The sequence below is a fragment of the Dreissena polymorpha genome, chromosome 11, assembly GCF_020536995.1.
Source record: "Dreissena polymorpha isolate Duluth1 chromosome 11, UMN_Dpol_1.0, whole genome shotgun sequence".
Taxonomy (NCBI): Eukaryota; Metazoa; Mollusca; class Bivalvia; order Myida; family Dreissenidae; genus Dreissena; species Dreissena polymorpha.
Genome location: NC_068365.1, coordinates 72,836,865 through 72,850,105, shown reverse-complemented (window position 1 = coordinate 72,850,105; position 13,241 = coordinate 72,836,865). Strand labels below are relative to the sequence as shown.

Sequence of the window (13,241 nt, the reverse complement as noted above, 5' to 3'; positions counted from 1 at the left end):
ACTTCATCTGTCCCGAAGGTAGACTAACACACCAAATATCAGGTCAATATGTTAAAGCCTTTCGGGAAAATACCGGGGGCATTAAAACTAGGAACAAGTAGAAAAACTAGAAAAACTGGACAGCCGGAACTGAACCAAAATAGATTACTTTAACTTATTTTCAAAACAGATGCAGAAAAAAAATCATAATTATGCTCTATTCCTACATCAAAATTTGCCAATCAACAATAGGAACTACGCTATAGAACATAGAAAGCATACTTAGAAAGAATGCAATATAAGTCTATGGGCTCACAGTGTTCAACATGATGACAATTTCATAACATTTCAACTCCTGAAGACAGAAAGGGAAATGATACACCCATATTTTGCACCTCTATTACAAGACACACAAGATCCCTGTTTTCAACATGACCGCTCTTCCACTAGCCATGTATACAGTGTTCCTACCTTGAAAGGTTTCTTATCCTCAGTCTTCATAACATTGAGTGCTCTCCAGAATGCTGGCACCTCAGCCCCCTGGGCCAGGACTTCTATCTCGGCCTTAGACTTCCGATCATTCTTGTTAATCTTCTCTGCTATCAGTCTGAAATAGTGTTCAGTATCTTTGTATTCACCTACAATATGAATTTACTCAAACCAGTCATTGAAATTAATGTTGAAACCAAATGATGTTTGTATAAATACTTATATCATGCTAATCAAATCACAGCTTTGTATGTAAAATTCCTGACAAACTCATGTACTAAAACTCTGTGGTAAAATCAGAACCTCCATGAGAAAGATAAATGTACATAATAATGCAGAGATAACTGGAGCTTTTGACTAATTCCCCTGCACCATTGTCTGCTATGTTCAAGCGCATATTAATCAGACATGTGTGGATCAATGTGGATGAAAAAGTAGCTTGCACATCTACAATTAATGAAAATGACACAATTCAAGTTCGATTTTATCCCTAGAGAAGAAATTTGCTCCACAAACTTTTAACATTTTTAGCTGAATATTCAACAGAAAGACTTTAATATAAACCCTCTCATACTTAGTTTGCATGGATATAATAAATGTTTGATGTAAACACGCAACCACATTTAGAAACTTCTATTTCAGAAAGGAAACCTCTTACCTAGACTTGGTTTTGTGACGCCATTGGATTTGTTTCCAACCCATATGTACATACACAGGCCAGTGTCCACCAGGTACACAAATCTAGGGTCCAAAAGACCCATTGTGGCAGGCATCTACAAAACAGACACACAACAATACAACAGCTATTCAATACGTGTATAATTTGTCTCTTTAAAGCAAATAGGTTTTATCAGCATAGTTACAAGAAATGCGGATAAGCCCATCTTTTTCTAATATGACTATATAAACATGAAATGAATTTGTAATATTCACTTGGAGTTGACAGTAATATTTTGCTTTATTATGCTATGCACAAAACCAATTGCTGAACAACTAACCACTTTAGATATTGGTACATAGTACTTTAAACAGATAAGAATTAAAGGTAATAGACCCAAGAACTTAGATTGAACTTAAACTCACCACTGTACAAAAAGATGTGCATCATGACAAGTGCTTACTTTGGTGGGAACAATAGTTATACATGGATACAGACGACATACCCTTTCCATGTGTACTGACTGGACACCAATAGCTCTGTACACTTTTGTATCATAAGACTGAAAAAGTACACGTTCACACAAGAAATTATTATGAGGAAAACAATTGGATAAAACTTTAGATTGGTTTTCATAGAAGATATCTTAAGATGAATATAAACTGCACTTTAATATATCAAGTTAGAAGCATACATTAAATCATACAATGTATATAAGTAGCAAACACATGCTCAGCCAAAATTAATGAAATATACTAATAAGGTACCGGTATATTAAGATTTTTCTACGGGGTTTAAAAAGAAATAACACGATCGTGGAAGCTCAGAAACAACTGTTCCAGATCCTTTTTTGTGCATGAAAAGGTTCCAAACGCAATCAGATTAAATAAGTTACTGGAATTGTATCATTTAGTCAGGTAACTTAGAATAAAATAATTAGGGCATTTTCTACTGATTCCATCACATTGCAAACCAATGTGAATGACAATTAAAAATAAATAAGAGAAAATTAGTATCATAACCGATACTAGTAGCTTTATTGAAAGATGAGGTAATCATGCATACCAGTTCCTCAACAGTGAAGAAGCCGCTAGAAGTGCGCCCTCCCCCAATGTACGAGACTGGGTTCTCAAACAGGTCAAGGAATTCATCTGACTCATCGTTCATCTCCTCTCGTATTGATCTGCACTCAGCCCCCAGTAAGTTACGCAGGTTCACTGCATGTATCGCCGCACACGCTTTCTTGTCCAGCTGTGAAAAGCACATGCAATTTATTTAAGATTGTGAATTTTTTTTTATAGCATGTATGCATTTGGAACACAAGGCTAAGAAAAGCTTGCAAATTATCTTAGCATTTCTAACAAGGAAAATTATGTTTTTCGAGAAACCTTTAGCACATTTAATTATCGTAAGCAGACACAGGCATAAGTATTAAAAGAATATATCGCTGCTTAAATGTTAAATAAAATAAACTGAAATGTACAAACTTTCATGTTAAATAAGTCCTTGTTTTTTATAACAGAGGTGTGTTAAGCTAATATTTACAGTGGTTTGCTCTCCAATCCAGTAGAAGATCTGCCAGTTCAAGCTGTTGGACTCATCAATGTACGTCTTTAAGATGATGTAGCAATCTGCCTCATAAAACTTGCCAATCGAGACTGAAACATGACACAAATGAAAATAACTATACCTACAATAAACTATTACAATAACTGTAGTTGACTAATTCTACATATCCATACGAATGTCAATTTTTTTCAGATCATATTCAGACAAGCATATGAACGTATGCAACAAAATGAATACATGCTGTATATTATCATCTCACTTTACCATAGCTAAAACACCAAAGCTTGACATTTATTATTCCAAATCTTGTGAAAGATTCCTAATACACAACTTCTTCTACTTGGTTAGGTAGAACGTTTTCAATTTCCCAACAGGACAGACCTGAAAATATATCATGTATAATAAACATGCATTACAGATAAATTAACAATAGTACCGATACAAGTGCAATATGCCTGCAATAAATAATGAATATGATAAATAGATATATTTGTCATGAGTTAATATTTTATTTAAATTCATAAAAAAATGTATCATATGGAGAGTAGGGAAAATGACTTTACTAATCGCTGAAGTTTCTCCTCGAAGATCTTACTGTAGTCCAGGTGAGGTCGGTTCAGGTTCTCATTTCATTTCTTGGGCCTGAAATATTCAGTGAAATGGAGATGTTTACAAACTACCAAAGAAGAAATGCAACATGATTTCATTCAATGACTCCGGCCAAAATAAAAAAAACACAACAAAGTTAAGAGCTTTTATTGCGTAGCTATTGATTTTAATCTTTTATTCAATTTACTTGTAATTGAATGTTTAAATGACATAAGCATCAATAGCACGCCATACTCCCACATGGTTATGAATGTAAAAGTAACCACATTTGTAATTTATTTAAATATTTTTGAAAATGGTTGGTAATTTTTAGTAAGATTGATACAATATTTTGAACATTGATTGGCAATTTTGAGCAAAGTTGCTTATATTTGTTCTATTTAAAATGGCTAATTGTAGCAATGATGATTAAATGAGTCCAATATGGTTGGATTATTTTAAGCAAAATTGATTCAATTTTTTTTTCAATGGGACTGGAATATTTTAGCACAGTTGGTTTTAAACATTTTAAAACAGACTGTCGACTTTGAGCAAAGTTGGATTTTTTTTTTAAAGCAGGTAATTTTGAACTGGGAAGGAAATTTTTAAGCGAGGTTTATTCTATATTTTTGCAATGGGCTAGGCTATAAAAGCTGATTCAATATTTTCTTAATGGGCAGGTAACTTGAGGAGAAGTTGATAAATTATTTTCCAAAATTGAGTTGACAGTTTTAAGCAAAGTTGATTAAATTAAAAAACAAGAGCTGTCAGAGAACAGCGCGCTCGACTATTCGAGAACTTGACAGTATAACGTAAGCCATCATAGACAGGGGGGGTGTGTGGTCACTTAATAGATGATCTTTAAAAAATAAGGAAAAACAAAACAACAAAAAAAAAATTTTGAGGGGGGGATTCTGGGGTGGGGCATGGGGGATGGTTTGGATGGAGTGCATTGTGGTATGTCAGGAAAGTGTTGTTTGGGGTGGAACGCAAACTTTAACATTTGCACGCTAACGCCGACGTCGGGGTGAGTAGGGTAGCTCCACTATATATATTTCATATATAATAGTCGAGCTAACAAATGGGCTAGTGAAATTGTTGCACCAAGTAATTCAACTACCAATACCGTGTACCACTTGAGAGCCTTGAGTTCGTCTTCCTGCTGCCTCTCTGCCACCTTGTCCTTGTCCTTGGCCACATCACGCATGCCCTTCACAGGGTTCGCCAAAACTTTAAAAATCTGTCAGTCATTCGGACTGACAGACTTGAAATTTTTGTCAGTCCGAATCAGTTTCTGTCAGTCCCACTGTCCGACTAAACTATAACAGCAAAACACAACAAAAGAGAGTACCTTTTTGATGTTTATTGGTTTTGGTCACATTAAAATACAATAAAAACATGTCGGAATTCGATATAACTAAACAATTATTATATTAATAATAAGCCACATATAAACCAAAGGTATTTTTTTAGACTTCTTTTTGTCAAACTGTTTTATAGCCTGCACAGCTCTACAAATCCGTGTTCTTGAAAAGTTAGGGTGACATCCAATCAAGTTTGACTTAATTGCACACACCCATTCACACTACTTTGGGTGACTTCAATTTCTGTTTATTAGCCGATTTCACAAGTTCTAAAACAACACCTATTGTTAAAATATTTTCTCTTAGCTGAGATGGTTGATTTCCAGGTTCAATAAAATGAATGTCTTTCACACCTATTTCTTGATAGAAAGGCCCATGATAATTACCACCATCCATTCTTGTTGTCTGAAATAACACAAAACATATTGCTACAAACTATCAACAACAAATCAAAACATAAATATCCCTATGTCCGAATTTTAAAATATCCGAAATATAGTACATCGGGTGAAAAATCTAATTTTGATTTCAGAAATTGTTGGTGTGTATATTAAAATATATCCTTCCCAGAACAATATAATAATGAAATTATTTAACAGAAATGCTCACAAATGCCTGTTGAACAAGTTTTCATGCGGTTTTTGTTGTGGAGAAATTGAATGGAACAAATAAAATGGCGGACGCACTCGGTTGCTTTTTTTAACAAAGACCGTTGATTTTGAACTCGCATGTGATAGTCAATTCTAATCCAACTTTAACATCAAAATAAAGGTAAGAAAAAAAGGATTTTGACAGAAGTTGAACAAAAAGCATTTACCTTCTAGTAATCCAATAACATATTATACACTTTGAGTGATCTTTTTGAAACCATTTTTCATCCGATTGTGTCGGTCAAATCCGATTAAATCACTTGTCGGTCCTTAGAAAAATTTGCCGGTCAGGACCGGCGGACCGACGGTTTTGGCGAACCCTGCCTTCAGCACCTTCTCACTCTCATCCTGCTTGTCACGGCGACGACGCAGGCGTTACTTACGTGCCACAGGGTCCTTCGACGCTGCAATAGTATGAGCCTATCAACATGGTGTTTGTAGCATTATTGGTGACATTTAACCTTTTCCCACTCAGTTTTGACTTAATTGTAGTTGCTTAGAAAACAAGAAATAAATTAATGACCTTTTATAATAGATCAAGTTTTGTAGGCTTCATTTCAAACTTTACGATACTGATGAGCAGCAAACAGCATTATTGCTAATAGCCTTTTCTACTTTCTTTCAGAGCGTGAAAAGGTAAGATTGAAGTCAGTCAATATCCCAAGCCATTTTTAAATTAATGCACTGAGACGAAAGTCACATTTAATTTACAACAAAACATACTACTTCATAAAATGTAATTATTGCTGGATTTTCTTCAAGATACAAAAATATTTCTGTATTAAATAGATTTTGTGTAAAAATAATGCTGCTTACAATGGATTTATGGTAAAAAAAAGTGTCTGCATTTAACCAAAATTACAATAAAAGTAGATTGTGTAAATCCAGATCAGCTTACGTAAACGTGACCAGCTGATCCAGTACAACGTTTCACTTAGACGCATTAAGCCCAATTGTACACAAGACACGGCTCCTATCTATTACAAATCGCAAATAGCACGACTCGTTTATCAATTGCAACTATAAAAAGCAACAAAATCTCAGTACGTTGTGGCGAGGTGGCAGCAGCCGTTGTGGGTGCCTCAGCCAGTCTCAGCTGGTTATTGAGTGAGAAGTCGATGTTGTAGAACTCCCTGTCCTTCCGCATCTCAGCAGGCTTTGGAGGCATCACAAGGTTAGGGTTGTCTCGCAAATCCAGGGTCTGTAAGCACAATAGATGTCATGACAGTGTTAGCATTATTATTGGTTTGTCATCATCAACAAATGAGACCCCTAGACCTTTTGCTAAATAACTGATTTTGGGAACAAATTAATTATTTTGATACAAATGTTGCTGACTTCTATAGCTATCAGCAATTATTTAACCAGTTGAAAGTTGAATGATCATTACCAAAATCAATATACTAACAAGACTATGATCCTAACATTAGAATGTACTAAACGTTTCTTATTTTACCTACATCCATTCTACATATATAATCAGACCAAAAATATTCTGAAGAGCCACATTTTGATCATATTACAGACATCTATGAATGAAACTATTTGATAAAATTCTGTGAAATCCATGTGTTGTTGGTACCCACCTCCAGTTTTGGCAGCAAATGAAGTATGTCAGGTAACGTGATCAGTCGGTTACTGTTCAATAACAGCTTCTTCAACTTTCCACACCTGAAAACATTCAGCATTCTTTAATATCTGCATTAGCCAGCATTAAATGACAGGCTAACACATAATAAAGATGCCATCAAATTTCTACTTCATCACCCCACTTTTAAGTACACAGAGTACCTGAGATCTACACATAACACGCAAATAATACAGGACCTCTAGGTCTGATATGCAAACCGTACCCAAATGCACTTTCCAATTTGTTCAAAATATTACACCCTATCATAGAGCCATATGTGATCTAATTGTCCACAATGTCTGGGATCCACAAATTTACCCAAGACAAATCTATAATCAACAACAAAATATCCACATGCACAATTGCGTATTATCAATACGTTAGTGATACTTGAACATCCCTTCATGTATCATCTCAACAAAATATCCATTGACACAACCTGTGTATTATCAATACATTAGTGATACCTGCACAGCCCTTATGATCATCTCAACAAAGTATCCATTGACACAACCTGTGCATTATCACTCCATTAGTGATACTTGCACAGACCCTCAGGTAGCATCTCAACAGAATATCCAACGCCATAATACATTGAGCTGCGTTCTTTGAAAACTTATCAGGGACGACACTTTCCGCATAGATTGGATTTCGATTTAAAAGAAATTTTCCTTAAACGAAAACATTCAATTAAAGCAGAAAGCATCATCCCTGATTAGCCTGTGGGTTTTTTCCATGACCAAGGCTCAATTAGTAGTACCTGCAGAGCCCCTCTGGTATCATCTCGATGTTGTTGTTGGCGGCACTGAACACCTCCAGATTGTGCAGCTTGCCGATGCTCGCTGGGATTCCCTCAAAGTCCAGCTGGTTGGAGTTCTAATATAACCTCTTCAGGGACTGCATCTTGTGAAGAGAGTTCTGTAAACAGCATACAGGTGTTTGTCTAGTAACTTTAGTGTTCATAGATACAAAAACTGCTAATAGAATTCTGTGTAATCAGACGTAGGATTACTAGTATGTACATGTAGGTATAAAGTATTTGTATAAAGGTGTATATGTATGAAGAAAAAAATGTAAATGTATGTATAAAGTATTTTATGATTCAATGATTTAAAAAAATAGGAAGGTTGGTTACTGGCAGTGTTTGAATCTTATTTCTAGCAAGTTTCAGAGTTTGAAGGAATACCCAGGTATCTGAAATACAATAGACACTTAAAATTATCCAATAAAAAGAATTTAAAAACTTATCAAAGAGCACATAACTTATGATACATCTTGCATAGGAGGTGAGTTATTAACCATGACAATTATCGGCTTGGTTGATAGGAGTGCGCTTCCAGATTAAAAGATGATCAATACAATTCATATCAACCTTTATACATTGAAAAAGATTTCGTTCTGATGTTGTATTCCTATTTGCCACATTGGGGTTAAGATTTTTTTTTATTTCAAACATGGACCACATATTTCACCTCTAGGTTAACCATGAACATTATATTGTTATTTATTTTTTAAATTTCACATGGTCATTAATGACTTTTGTGCTTTTCGAGTAATTCCAGTACTGTGAGTTACTGTATTTCAAGTAGCAACCACCAGGTCATTTGTCCTCTGAAGAGATTAAAATGCATAATCCTGTTATCACTCTAAATGTGCATAACAATTTTATGATTAGGTACTTGGATTTTGATTTGTTGTTTGTATGACAAGAATAAGAAATATACTTCAGAAGAAGGGATTGACAGATGGACAAATCTATATCCCGATTTGCAAATCTAGTATTTTTGTTTTTATTTTCAGCAACAGTTGCCCGACTATTTTACCTCAGGTGAAAAACATAAAGATTATACAACAAGAGCTGTCACCATAGGATGACTTATGCCCCCTATAAACGCTTGATAGAAGTTATGAGCTTTTTTCGAAACCTAAATGCATATTTTGAAACCTAAACACGGACCCTAAGTTCAAGGTCAAGGTCACAGGGGTCAAAATTTGTGTGCGTATGGAAAGGCCTTGTCCATAAACACATGCATACCAAATATGAAGGTTATATCTCAAGGGACATAGAGGTTATGAGCATTTTTCGAAACCTAAACACATATTTCAAAACCTAAATGCGGACCCTAAGTTCAAGGTCAAGGTCACAGGGGTCGAAATTTTTGTGCGTATGGAAAGGCCTTGTCCATATACACATGCATACCAAATATGAAGGTTATATCTCAAGGGACATAGAAGTTATGAGCATTTTTCGAAACCTAAACGCAAAGTGTGACGGAAAGACGGACAGTCCGATCACTATATGCCCTCCTACCGGGGGCATAAAAAAGGTTCACATTTTCCTTTATAATGACAAGTTTGACCCATATATTTGCAGAACTTTGTTTTGATATATCCCAAGATCCATGTTGTCTCTCAGATGGACGGACAGAGCACCCACTTATACTATAGTCCTGTCTGGGGATGTATGCTGGTAATTTAGATTCTTTAAATCATTTCCAAGACAAATAAATATATATACATACCATGATGGCAAAACCAATTCTCTGTTTGTCTAGGTTGTATTTTAGCATGCTCAAACTATTAATAGTGAGACTTGCTATATTATTGCTGTTAGAAAAACATCAAAATGTTATTTTAATTACCAAACAAGTCAATATTAGAATCATCCACCTCTGTATTCTGATAACAATTAAACTAATGTTTATTTCTAGACAACTGTAATTCAGTACCAATTAGAAGTGACAGTTATGATATCTGGTTGTCTGGGAGGTTGAGGTGTTTTAAGGAGCTGACTTTGTACAGCGGCTCAGGAATCCTCAACAGATCGTTCTTGGACAGATCCACATCTGGAATCAACACAGCACACATCTCACATCACAGACTTAGTGATAAATCCTGCACCCACTGATACAATCTAAATGACCATATCATACAATTGTGATTTTCATATTTACTTGAAGTATGATAATGAATTTTTGTAGTGGTTGCTATATGGTATTCGGCGTCGTATATCTTGTGTCTTCCGTCTCGGGTCGTCCGTCGCCAGTCGTCAGCAAATTGTTTTAAAAGCTATATCCTCATAAATTACCGTTGACTTTCTATAAACATTTATAGGAATGATCATCTTTGAAAGCAAAATGTGCATGTAACGTTTTATAGTGGTATTCTTTAAAAAGTGTTCAAATCAATTCCAAGGGGTCATTATTGGCTACATCCTATGGGCCACATGATTTATAAAGGTTTATATAGCAACATTAAAAACCGATTTGTCTTTAAAAAGATAGAGGCCCTAAGATGTCATGGTATGAGTGTCATTTACGAGCTTCATCCAGATAATGCATTTGCGTCAAAACTTGCCACCGCGTTTAGGTTACTTGATTTCCAAATGTGTATATAGTGAAAATTGTAAAACAGCCTCTCTGACTCCGCAAGGCTAATAAGTGTCGTGTTTAGAATGCAATAGTGTATGGAGGTCCTTTACCAAGTTAGTATAAAGTAAGCCCCACTTGGAGGTTGCTTGTTTCGTACATAAACTGTACTTATATGTACATAGCAACAATTTATAAACAAAATAATCTTTTCTGAATTCGGAAGTCAGTAAGGTTTGGTAGTGTGCATTTTACATGAAGTGTGCCTATATCAATTTGTGTATAGTCATAATTTGCCTTGCCCAAGGGATTACATGTATTCCTTACAGGCATATAAACTAAGTTAAAACTTTAAAAAAATATTTTCTGAAAAAGCAAGGTCAATCGATTTGTTATTTATCATGTATCTTCAAAGACTTATTATTTGCTTTTTCTTAAAAAAAACTGAATGTGCATTCCCTGCTCAAAAATAAAATCGTTAATACGAATTTCAAGAGGGCTTATATTACAATGCATTACACCGAACACAACCATGTGTAAACATGTATCAATTGAGTGGTTATTGTCAAACAATCAATACAGAACAAAAGTAAAAGACCATCACAAATACAAAAAGAAAGGTTACGTTGGCATCACAGCATGTGAACGGTAATAAAAAAAGGCAAGGATCAAACTTTACATTTTTATTAAATCGAATACCGGCCTAAGATAAAAATGTGTAATATGTGTAGCGCTTATATATGAAACCATGCCAACAACATATCGACTTTGATACGGCCGATTTGAAGGTACATTATCATGTTATTTAAAAATAAGATCAGAACCATATAACATCAGGTCGGTGCTTTCTTGTTTAAGGTTGAAATCTTAGATCGCAAAGCTATATTGCACGTGTTTATTGTAATCTGAGTACATATAATATATTGTACTAAACGTGTTTAACAAATATAAGTCATCCGAAATCTAAATAGTGTTTACATCAATTATATATTCATCTCCACCTATTTGCGGATGATGCTGTCATTTTCTCAGAGACTACAGAAGTGCTCAAGCAATCGTTTAATTATCTAGAACCAAATGGATACATGGGGTTAAACTGGATATATTTACAAAACAAAAATTATGGTTTTGCGAAAAGGGAGCGTGCTAAACAAAAAATACTCAAATTAACTGTCCGTTTTATTAGGAAGAAAGATCCAAATACACATTAAAACACTTCACAATAAGACCAAGTATGCATACTTTTTTGGAACTTTTAAATAGTAATAATAAAGGGACCCTTATGATGTAGGCAAAATCCTGTTTGACATGGTAAGAAAATATATAATTGTATTTTTCTTTCACTCGACGTTTATTATTAATAAATGTACCATTTAATATGAAATGAATGTACATTTTTTGTCTGTTAACGCTGATTTTTGTAAACATACACAGTTTATTATGAAATTAATGTTTTTCCCTGTTTCCAACGATTTCGTTATAATATTGTTTATATACCCTCATTCATTGTTTAAATACTCATTTGTTCACGCATGTATGAAAGTCGTTTAATAGGAATCAAGATGAGCTTAAGTATAAAGCCCATATAAAATAAAAAAACAACGAATATTTCGTACATCTAGAAAAATAAAGTTAACACATGAAAAAAGTCAATATTCCTCATAGCAATATCCAAATTTTCAACGCTAGACATCTAGCGTCTGGTAAAATAGATTTAGAAACATACGAAATGTTCTATTTTGTTTTTTTGTGGGCCAATATATTTAACACACGTCATGTACAGTGTTAGTGTTCGTGTGTCCAATGAATAGATATCAATGCAGTAAATTAAAATATAATATATTCTTCCACAAAAAATAAAAACGAGCATTTTGTTTGTCAGCAATAGGTAAAGCCTATATACTCCATTTAGCAAATGATAACAAATACCGTAATTAAATAACATACCAACGACGCTACCAGTGATTGTTTAATATATTGTATTAAGTGCAGTAAATAATCATTATATCTTGTAAGATACAAGTTTTACGTATATATTCCCGTTTGTTCATTTTGAGTATCCGCCCACTGAAGGGACTGCACTTTAACTATAACTGCGTCATTGATTTGATTATGTGGCTTCATGTTTAAGATTAATGCCCTTCGTGAATATATCGTACTAACTACTGCTTGTTCGTAAATCCTTGTAATAAAGCTTCATGTGGAGATAGAACTTAATGAACTATTAATAGCAATTATGAACAATCAAATCATGATGGCTTAAACAAGTAGTTCAGCTCCGCTAGTACCGTGTACGGTTCTCATATTGGTATAGTTTACAAATACTTATCACTAGTTTGGTGTAAGTTTTTTGCTTATGTTTTATTTCTGATTATAACCGACAACACTGGTATGGCTGTTATTCCTAATCGATTTATTTCCAAATGTGTATTGCCTGAGTGACAATTGATATGTATTGTGGTTTAAATCTTTAAGAACTATGTACAGTTCAATATCTTTAGAATTACTGCCCCATTCAGCATTCAAAGGTTTGAATATATTATATGCGTTTTATGTGGGCAAGTACATGCTAACAATATTTACCCTACTTTATTGAATTTGATACAAATTCTCTTTAGTATGAATGCGCCATTTTAACGCACAATTAGAACAAGTGAACACTATACAGCCACAGAGATGTTAAACCTTGACCGTCATTTGTTTAGCCATGCGGTTCATACAAATACAAATTATTTTTTTTACACTTTATACGCGGATTGTATTCCGATCACAAGAAATTTTCCTTCCGTCATAGAATTCCCGATTAGTTGTACCATTTATTGTAATAATTAAATACATAATGGCATAGATACTTGCTTTATCATATGCATGGTTTTAGTTACGTTGTTAGCCTTTATGCTATTGTACGGCAAATAAGAAACACGTCTCTCAGTCATGTGCGTGTTT

General features: G+C 34.3%; 1 pseudogene; it reads right to left on the bottom strand.

Moving 5' to 3' along the window:
• Positions 1-13,241, bottom strand: part of LOC127849930 (protein flightless-1 homolog) — a 28,483-nt pseudogene that overhangs the window by 15,101 nt on the left and 141 nt on the right.